Raw genomic sequence first — 9,811 nt, 5'->3', positions numbered from 1 at the left:
AGAATCCAACAAAACCCATCCATAAAACCAGGGCCGTCTTAGGGCATGGACCCACCCGGGCCTCACCACCTACATTTTGCGACAAGTTCCCTAGGATGGGGTTTTTCGCAGGTCAACGGCTAGATTTTTCACAGACCCCCTTCTCTATATTAAATTATAGCATGAAAAACAAAAAAAAAAAAAAATGATGAAAACCATATCAGGCCTCGGGCTGCAGCTCTGACAGTCCCACTCTTGTGAGTGGTTATGCCCGGGGGGCCTCATGTTCATAAGTAAGGTGGGGACCTTTTGATATTTGTATAGTACAATAAATTTTGAAAATAAGTAGGAAATATGTAGACCAGGGGCGTCGGAAGTGTTTCGAAACTGTGGGTGCTCGTCTTTAGTTTTATATCGGAAATTTTTAATTTCTGTATCAATTCTGGGGGTGCTCGGATCCATGTCACAAATTACTGTGGGTGCTGGAGCACCCACAGCACCCCCGGCTCCGACGCCGCTGATGTAGACTGTTTATTTCCTGCTAAGTATGAGACCACGATAGCATCACTTTGCCTGTGGGGGGGCATGATGTTGAGACGGTCCTGATAGAATTCGGACTAGAGGGGAGATCAATAAATTCTAGGCCAGTGGTCTGGAGGCCAATTTTCTTTGCAAAATTTTCGTTCAGTATAAATTCAATGAAAAAATTATTTCAATACGTATAAAGGATCTTGCTTCTAGATGAGAGTTCAAGAGTCAGGGTAAGACAGGGGAGCCACGAGAAAAAAAAAATGGTTCAAAGGGGGCCACGGGCAAAAAAAGGTTAATAAACACGGGACCAGACGACCATTGAGCTTAGTGCAGACGACACCTCTCATCGATACCGTAACCATATGTTTCTTATTTTACGGGACATCATCGTGGAAAATACGGCCAAGCAAATCGAAAACTGAAAAAAAAAAAAAAAGTTTAAATTTTATGTAAGTTAATGACTTTGTGTTCAAAATGCTTGTTAAAGATTACTAACTCACAATTTTTTATTTTTTGCTGAGATTCCCTGTGCCCTCGCCAGGGCCGCAACTTGGAGATGCAGGTGCAGGGCCACATAGACGGAGATAGACTTGGAAGTCTCGGGGAGCACAGTGATGTTAGTTTATATATACATTATATCAGTGGACTCCACTTTTGACGCTGGAGAACAATGCCCTCCCACGCCCCCCTCCCGTATCTCCGCCCATGCAGGAACATCTTAAGAACATTATGGACTCTCGGGCCAAGTGATTTATTTGAGGATAAATTTTACTCGAAAATTTCAACCAAATATCATTTTTGTGAGGCCGCCGGGCCGTGCCCGGCTGGGCCCATGCGTTAAAACGGCACTGAGCAGGCGTATCTGTTGCACCGTATCGGAGTGGCGCAAATTTAAACCCCCTTTAACCACTGTTTCCACGGGGCGCCAAAATGCGTGATTGCCCCCGACTGACTAAACATCTAGTGGCGGCCCTAGCCCTCGCAATCTGCTGGATCATCCACAGTACAAATGCCTGGGTAATTGTCTTTACCAACCGAAAATGAATTTGGAAAATTTACATTTCGCAATGGGAAATCGAACCACCAACCTCTAATTCTCCGAGAAAGTGCTCTACCATTAAGCTACAGAGGACAGACATTTTCTACCCTATTGTTCACGCTGAACGGAGCCGCGCTCTAGACAGTCTCCAAACCCAGCAATAGGCTCGTAACCCCTAAAAGACGACGTAAAAAATCCACGCAATCTTACTTTGTGTAAATAGCACAGAGTCATTGTTTCGACGCTAAATCATTGCTTACCCCCACCCCACCCCCATTCCTTCACGTACAGGCTTTTGGCAACAAATTTGGTTGATCTATGTTTGAAGTATTGGCGATAAATCTCAAAAACTGGTTTCCTTGTTCACATGTTAGAAATAGAAAGAGGGGAGTGAAGAGGAGAGCAATTGTAGATTTCTCTTTCGTAGTTTTAGAGAGAAAAGAATCCGTCACGTGGCGGGAAGAATGAATATTTACACAGGTCTGACTGTATAACAGATACTTAAATCATCGAAGAAGCAAAATATTCACCTGTGATATGGGCCTCTGATAAAATGGAACTAATTAGAACAACGTAAAGCTTGTGAATCATTTATCGCTCTCTTTAACGCAAGCTTTAATGCACCTGATGCAGGCCCGTTATTTTTCGGGGTGGGCGGCTTTAGAAAATACACTAGAAATGGTATATACATATATACTGAGTACATGTTCCCTGCCCTCCCCCCCCGGGAAAGTTGAAATGACGGCCCTGACCTGATCGAAATATCTATGTATAGTCCTCCTACCACGAGAAGAGATTTGGCGACGGCACGTCATGTCACGTCAAACGATTCTATGTCATCCTAGAAGGACATGCCAATCGTGAAAGCTCAGTCACTGATGAATGTGCAATTTCTCGATGCGCAATCGTTTTACCAAAAAAAAAAAAAAAATTGAATAAAATCATCCGACGTGACGTGACATGACGCAGCGGAAATTCATCTCATTAGTCGGAGGACTATATTTATAGAAGTTATCAAGCTATTCCAAGTTGATGTCTACGCAATGAAAAACAGCGGCCATGTCACAAAGAAGATGGAAAACAAGAAATTTGAAAAGCGGATGGAAAACATGGAAAAAAATGAAACAAAAATATCAAGACTGTACACGAACGACAGACACGCCGTTATATACGGAGAACGCAAAGGTTTAAATTGTAATTAAAAAAAAACGTTTATTTATGAGATGAAGCGAAGGTACGACTCGAGCCGATACAAAACAACATGTCACAAAAGGCGGGAAAAATAGCATAGATAATAATTATGTAAGCGGTGCCATCTAGTGGCGATAGAGAAAAAAGCTACATACCCAAACAAAGATAGAGAACTCACTACATACCATTATTTGAAAGCTAGCATTTCATATTATGGATACAGTAACGTCCATACACCACTGCCAGTCCGAAGCCTGGATACAGTGTGAAGGAAAAATAATGCGGAGTGAGTAAAAAAAAAGTTATATATATAGGGTGACCATACGTCCCGTATTTCCCGGGACAGTCCCGGTATTTTCTGTTTTTTTGGTCGTCCCGACTTTTTAGCAAAAGTGTCCCGGTTTTTCCCGTATTTTACACGAAGCCTACATGAATATTTACTCTTTATTGAAGTCGAAGATTGACATTATTTTTCAACTCATAAATTATTTTATGATAATTACAACTATAAATAAGAATATTAATCTCCCACATTAGTCTTGGTGAACGTTTTTCTTCGTGGAATTCATTTTGATCCACTTCAATTTGCAGTAATGGTTCATTTCCTACCATTTGATTTTTATGTAATTTCAACAATATTTGGCAACTTTGTTTGGTTTTGGTGTCATTTTTGGCGATAGTTGGCGGTGTCCCGTATTTTCCCGTATTTGGAATCTTAATGTCCCGTATTTCTCTCGAGGAAATATGGTCAGCGTATATATATCAACAATCGGTAACAGTATGAAAGTTATGTGTGGGGGAGGGGGCGGATTTCCAGTGTGCGATAGACTGGTGAAATTTCTGGAAAATAATCCGGAGAAAGCAAAAATGATCGGACCGGATCTAGACGAGGAGGGGGGGGGGGAGGGCCAGCACCATTCCAGTAGAGCCTATACCAGAGTTCTCCAGCATTTTTCCGGTCGGGTCGTGAGCACTGCTCTCCTGTAGCTATGATCAAAAGAAGAGCACCCTTACGGCAAGTTTAGCATACGAACGCATGAAAAAGAAGGATGATTTCAATCCTTGAATGCAATTTGTACAAGGTAAATTTAATTGGTACTTTGGTCAAGTGCTCGCGAGCACGAAATCGGACACGAGCGCTCTGAGTATACTTAAGAGATCGCCGTGGTGCTCTCGAGCGAACGGATTGAAGATGCCTGGCCTAGGCGATCGGCCAGACTGAGGGGGGAAACGACAGCCCTTTCTTGTTGAGGACTCCGAGTAGCACAAGTTCCGCGGAATCGCACATTGACTACTGTCAAAGTGTTCCTTAATGGTAACCCTCCCAATTCGACTACACGTCACGATGATTCATATTATTTTACACACAAATGTTCTTGATTTTTGATTTTATGAATCTTATCTGTGTATATTTACGCTATGTATAAATTGAGAGAACGAATGAAATTTTTTCAGACACAGCCACGCCCTTCGGGGAAATGTACTTAAATTGCGCAAGCGACGGGGCCTGCATACAGGGTTGGAGAAAGAAGGGCTGGCATTGACGTAATGAAGGGCTGGAATCCCGGGGAAGGCTGGCAAGGAGAGCTATTGGCGCGGGCACAGACCTCGAAGAGCTGGAAAATTTCAGTATAGAAATGGAAGAAAAAAAAAATCATTTAATCATTGGCTTTTGCATAGAGGGGCGGCAAATTTGTTTACCCTCCCGACCCCTGACAAAAAATTACCTGGGCTCATACCTCCTGCTTGTAAATAAATACACTCATTGCCATAAAAATTTGAGCACCAAGAAATAATTGTGGGATCGAAACGAAAGTTGGCCTGAAGGTACATGTCGGGCAGATATGCAAATGATTAGAAATACAGCGTGATTGCGCATTGCGTAATGCCACTAGAGGGCGTTGAACTTCGTTCTCCTTGGAGTATAAAACAGATATGCAGAACTTGCTGGAGTGTATTTAATCGTTTGCAAAGGAAATGCTGAAGTAGACAAGCCGTTACGACGCCGTCGAAGACCATATGAGCAGTTGTCAGAGTTCGATAGGGGAAGAATCATCGGGATGATGGAAGCTGGATGGTCAGCTCGGCGAGTAGCTCGTTAACTAGGCCGTTCTGATTTTACTGTGAGGAGGTTTTGGGACCAGTGGACAGAAGAGACGTCATTTACTCGGCGACCAGGTTCAGGACGCCCTCGACAGACCAGTCGTCGAGAAGACCGTCACATCATCCGAAACGCACGCGTAGAGCCAACTGCCTCATTGGCCGCTATCCAGACACAGGCAGTCTGTGTAGGCCCAGTGTCTTCCCGAACCATCGCAAGGCGCTTGGCTGAAGGACATCTGGCATCGCGGCGCCCATTACGTGTGCTGCCAATGACACCCACCCACCAACGCCTCCGTTTGGAGTGGCGTCGAGCACGATGGGATTGGACTGCAACGGAATGGAACCAGGTCGTTTTCAGCGACGAATCGAAATTCAACTTGAGCGATGATGACAATCGTGTTCGTGTGTGGAGGCTCGTGGTGAACGCTTCAATCCTGCCTTCGCTTTACAGCGACACACCGCTCCCACAGCTGGTGTCATGGTATGGGGTGCCATTGCTTACGATACACGGTCACCCCTAATATTGATCCATGGCACAATGACAGCCCAGCGGTACGTCCATAACATCCTTCAGCCACATGTGTTGCCACTCATGGCAGGGCTCCCAGGAGCCATTTTTCAACAAGACAATGCTAGGCCACACACAGCAAGGATGTCACAAGACTGCCTCCGCCACATTACCACCCTTCCCTGGCCTGCTCTATCCCCAGATTTGTCACCAATCGAGCATATCTGGGATGGCAAGTTGGACACCCTACGAGGTTGGTCGAACTAGAGGCGCATTTACAGCAACTGTGGAACGAGATGTCTCAGGACATCATACGGAACTTGTATGCCTCGATGCCCGCTCGTATCGCATCGTGCATTCGCGCTAGAGGGGGGTCCAACAGAGTACTAAAACTTCTGTTCATCTGTACCTTTTTCTGCAATAAATGATCCCTTTTCTTGGGTTTTCTAATCACTTACTTACATCAACGTAGTACTTACATGTGTAAAATTTCGTTTCATTTTGACGACTTCTTCTGGGTGCGCAAATTTTTATGGCAATGAGTGTATAATCAGTTTGCCCTATTATTGGCATTGAGGGGATGAGACATCTCCCCACGATCTTTCCGTATCTCCGCCCATGTTAACAAATATTAATGATCGTCTGTTGGCTGGGTCGATAACTGCATCTTGGCAACAATGGCGATGCGGTTACTTCGTGAAACTTGACGATTAAACAGCTTTGAACAAAAAATAATTGTAAAAAGTTAAAGCTACGTGTTGCGTAACAATGAGTAATCTAGTAGGGACCAACGCAGTAAAAGGCAGGCCTCCGTGCGGTCAAATTTCCGTTTTTCGTTCTTTTCGGCTTAGGAAGACACCTGGTGGCGGTGGTTATAGGAAGTCTTTTTTTTCCTCTCTGCATAATGAAGCTCAGTGTGTAAAATTTTAGACAGCCATCTTGTTCTCCGAAAGGACCCCGAGATCACTAGTAGCACCGGAGTGTATACATGGGAGAGCTGATCTGCACTTGCTGCGCGAACCATTCCTGGAACAGGGACTGCTCGTCCTGGCACAAGGAGTGGGAGGTCTGCTGGGACCACGAATCGGACGAGGAATACCTCGCGACAATCCCGCCTCCGCCCCCTCCTGGCCCGAGACCCGTCACCACACTTCCCGCCCTGAGGTGGGACGTCGGTGCAACCAACAGGAACTACGTGAGGCATTTCCTGACCGACGAGACCGTCGTCGACCACAAGATCCCCGAGACGGACACGAGCTACAGGATGAGGCACTATTACGGGGGACCTTCTGTCGAGGGCGGCGAGACGACGGTCGCTGCGATGTATGACGGACCTTCCGTCGAGGGCGGCGAGACGACGACCGCGTCGCTGAACGCCGAATCTCGCGTAGGGGCGTCGTCGTTGAGTGACGAGGGCAAGAGCCAGGATTTGGACGCCGCCGATGGGGTCGGATCCCCGTATTCCTCCACTGTTGGAAAATTCGCGAAGAAATGGATGTGGCGGGGTCAGGGCAGTGAAAGCGGGTCGGAGAAGACGACGGCGTCTGAAGGTGGTCAGGATTCCGAACCCGCGTCGTCTGAAGTCGACTGGCACGTCTGCGGTCGGTGCTTGGGACGATGTTACTGCGTCTCGTGCCCTTCGTCACCGGAGGGTCGCAAACTCTCGAAAACGGAAATTAAAATAGAATGTCCCGGAAGCCCACCGATGAGGGCGACGGCTCGAGCCAGCGCCGCGAGGAGATCGTCCACCAAGACGGACGACCGACAACGCGTCGCTTCGACCCGATTACCGAGCAGGGGAGTTCGACTGAGTGGCGACGTCCGACAGAAGACTCCGTCCAGAGACGACGGAGGTCCACAGAGCGACAGGAGGCCGTCGTCAATACATACGTCCCAGCACCAGTTAAGAAAGTCGGAGGACATCCGACGGAGCAGCGGTGGTGGCGTCCCCGTCGAAGATAACGACGGCAACAGACACGTCGAAACGGAGACCATCACCGAACCCCGCTCGTCATCGGTCAGCCTGCGGAAGCGAGTCAGCATCCCTTACAAACCGGGGGCCGGTGGCGAGTCCTCGAAGTCATCCGTTGGAAGGAGGGACAGTCAACAGCAGCAACAGAAAGACAGTGAGGACATCAAGAAGGACAGTGAGGACATCAAGGAGGACCACGATGACGTCAGCAACAGGTCCATCGGCGGAAAGATAATCGACAGCATGAGCAGCGTGGCCCGTCGAACTAGGAACTTGTTCATCGCGCGCCAGGCGTTCGTCAGCGGAATCGACGACCGATCGGACTATCGTAAGGAGGACGGCGACGAGGACGGCCGGTACGAGACTGGCGACGCCACAAACGGGGGTTATTATCGATCGCACGAGTGGGTCGAAACGACTGCCAGAGCCTATTAGATCTTTTCCAGATCAATTAAAATCATACGAAAAGACTCGAACGATGTTTGTGGTGCTAGTTTCAATTGATAACACCCAGGGCCGTATAGTGTACCTTCTCGGGGCACCCCTTGAAAGGGTTATACTCGGAAAAACAAAGGTTTGACCCCCCCCCCCATTTTACAGATTATTTCGAACAAGAAACTGCCGCAATTTCTAATAAATATGAAAAATCAATGTACTTTTTTGTGGTGGGAGGGGGGGGGGGGCATTCAGCTTTGGGACCCCGAGGCAATGCCCCTTTTGCCCCAGCCTAGTTACGGGACTGATAACACCCTAGTGAGGTGGCGCTGAAATGCCACAGCCAGGGAGTCACCGTTCTTTAGATGAGGAGAGGGGCTTAGGTAAACTAACTAGGTGTAGACGGGGATGGCGCTTCACCAGATGTGCATTTACAGGGGGGAACCGAGCGTGCTATAGCCCAGAACGGCAAATTTGGGGATGAGTGTAAGAAAGGGGAGACGTGTGGCTGTGAGTGAGCTAAACAAATGTGCAAGCACGTTAGGAGTGACTAAAACAGTGTGTAGGAATAAGAGTGACCAAAAGAGTGCCCTAGAGAATGTGCAAACGCATGTGAGAGACCAAAATAGTGACCGAGAAAATGTGCAAGCACGTTAGTAGTGACCAAAAGAACGGTGGGTAAGAATAGAAGTGACCACACAAAAAAATAACCTAGAGAGTGAGGAACCAGTAAAGTGAGCGACCAAAAGAGTGACCTATAGAATGTGCAAGCATGTGAGCGACCAAAAGAGTGACAGAGACATATTGACGGGGAGGGAGAGACTAAGCGGGCTGCAACCCAGGGCGTCAAATTTGGGGAATGAGTGGTCAAGCAAATTAGACCAGAGAGAAGCTCTTGTGCTTCATATCCAAGCCACCCGAAATGCATGCAACCAACAATTATGATTTATGCTGTGACGTTCTGCTTCCGAATTCTGTATACAGATGGCACTTCTTGAGCACATCACCACGCATTTCTCAACAATTCATCTTCACGTTTAGGCAAACGTTCCAGCAACAGTGGCGTATTTACGTGGGGGGGGGGAGGTGTTGGTTAGTAGGCTATACTCCAGAGCGGTGGCAAGTTAGGATGGCGGCAAAGTTTAGGGCATTGGTGGAATGGGAGGACAGCAAAATTTGTTCTGCTCACAAGCGCTAAAACCACAAATCCGTCTCTGCTAGAGAACGAAGGAATAGCACAATGAGCCACCAAACGAGTTATCTATAGCAGTGGCTTTCAAAGTGTGTGTCGTGGCTCCTTGGGAGCATCACCAACTTTTTCCGGGAGGTCGCGGGGAGCCGCTTTTTGTGTGCCTATTCAATACAATGAAGCGGTTCTTTGTTAGACTATTCTGGGCAGCCACCGACACATGAACACTGGGACAAGGGAGCCGCGGAAGAAAAATGTTTGAGAACCGCTGGCCTAGAGATTTTGCGAGAATGTGAGGGACCTATAGAACAAGCGAGTGATCAATAGTGACCTGAAGAGTTTGCAAGCTTGTGAGTAACCGAAAGCGTGACCTACAGGGTGGGGGATCAGGTCGGTGAGCAATCAAAGTGCTCGAAACAGTGTGCAAACGTGATTGATCATAAGAGTGATCTAGAGAGCAATGGACCAAGTTAATGAACAACCAAAAGAGCGACCTAGAGAGAGTGTGAGCATTGGAGTGACCAAAAAAGTAACCTTGAAAGTGTGCCAGCACGGCAGTGACCTAGAGAGCGAAGGACCAGGTCAGAGAACGACCAAAAGATTAACCAAGAAATTGTGCAAGCATATGGAGTGACGAAAAAGAGTGACTTAGAGACAGATGCCTATTTACAGGGGCGGGGGAAGAGGGAAGGCTGAGTACAGGGCGGTAAATTTGAGAAATAAGGGGTGAAGAAAATCAGACTAGAATAGGAGAAGGGCGGCAGAATTTGTCTAACCCGCAGGCGGAAAAGCTATGAATCCGCCTGTGCCCGGCATGCATTAGTTCGTTAGAAATTATTATCGGGAGGTGCAGTATGTTTATGA

This window comes from Pholcus phalangioides, unplaced genomic scaffold (genome assembly GCF_987345545.1).
Source record: "Pholcus phalangioides strain wild (caught in Gottingen) unplaced genomic scaffold, Ppha-v1.0 ptg000028l_1, whole genome shotgun sequence".
Lineage (NCBI taxonomy): Eukaryota > Metazoa > Arthropoda > Arachnida > Araneae > Pholcidae > Pholcus > Pholcus phalangioides.
Note: the sequence above shows the minus strand (reverse complement) of the source record.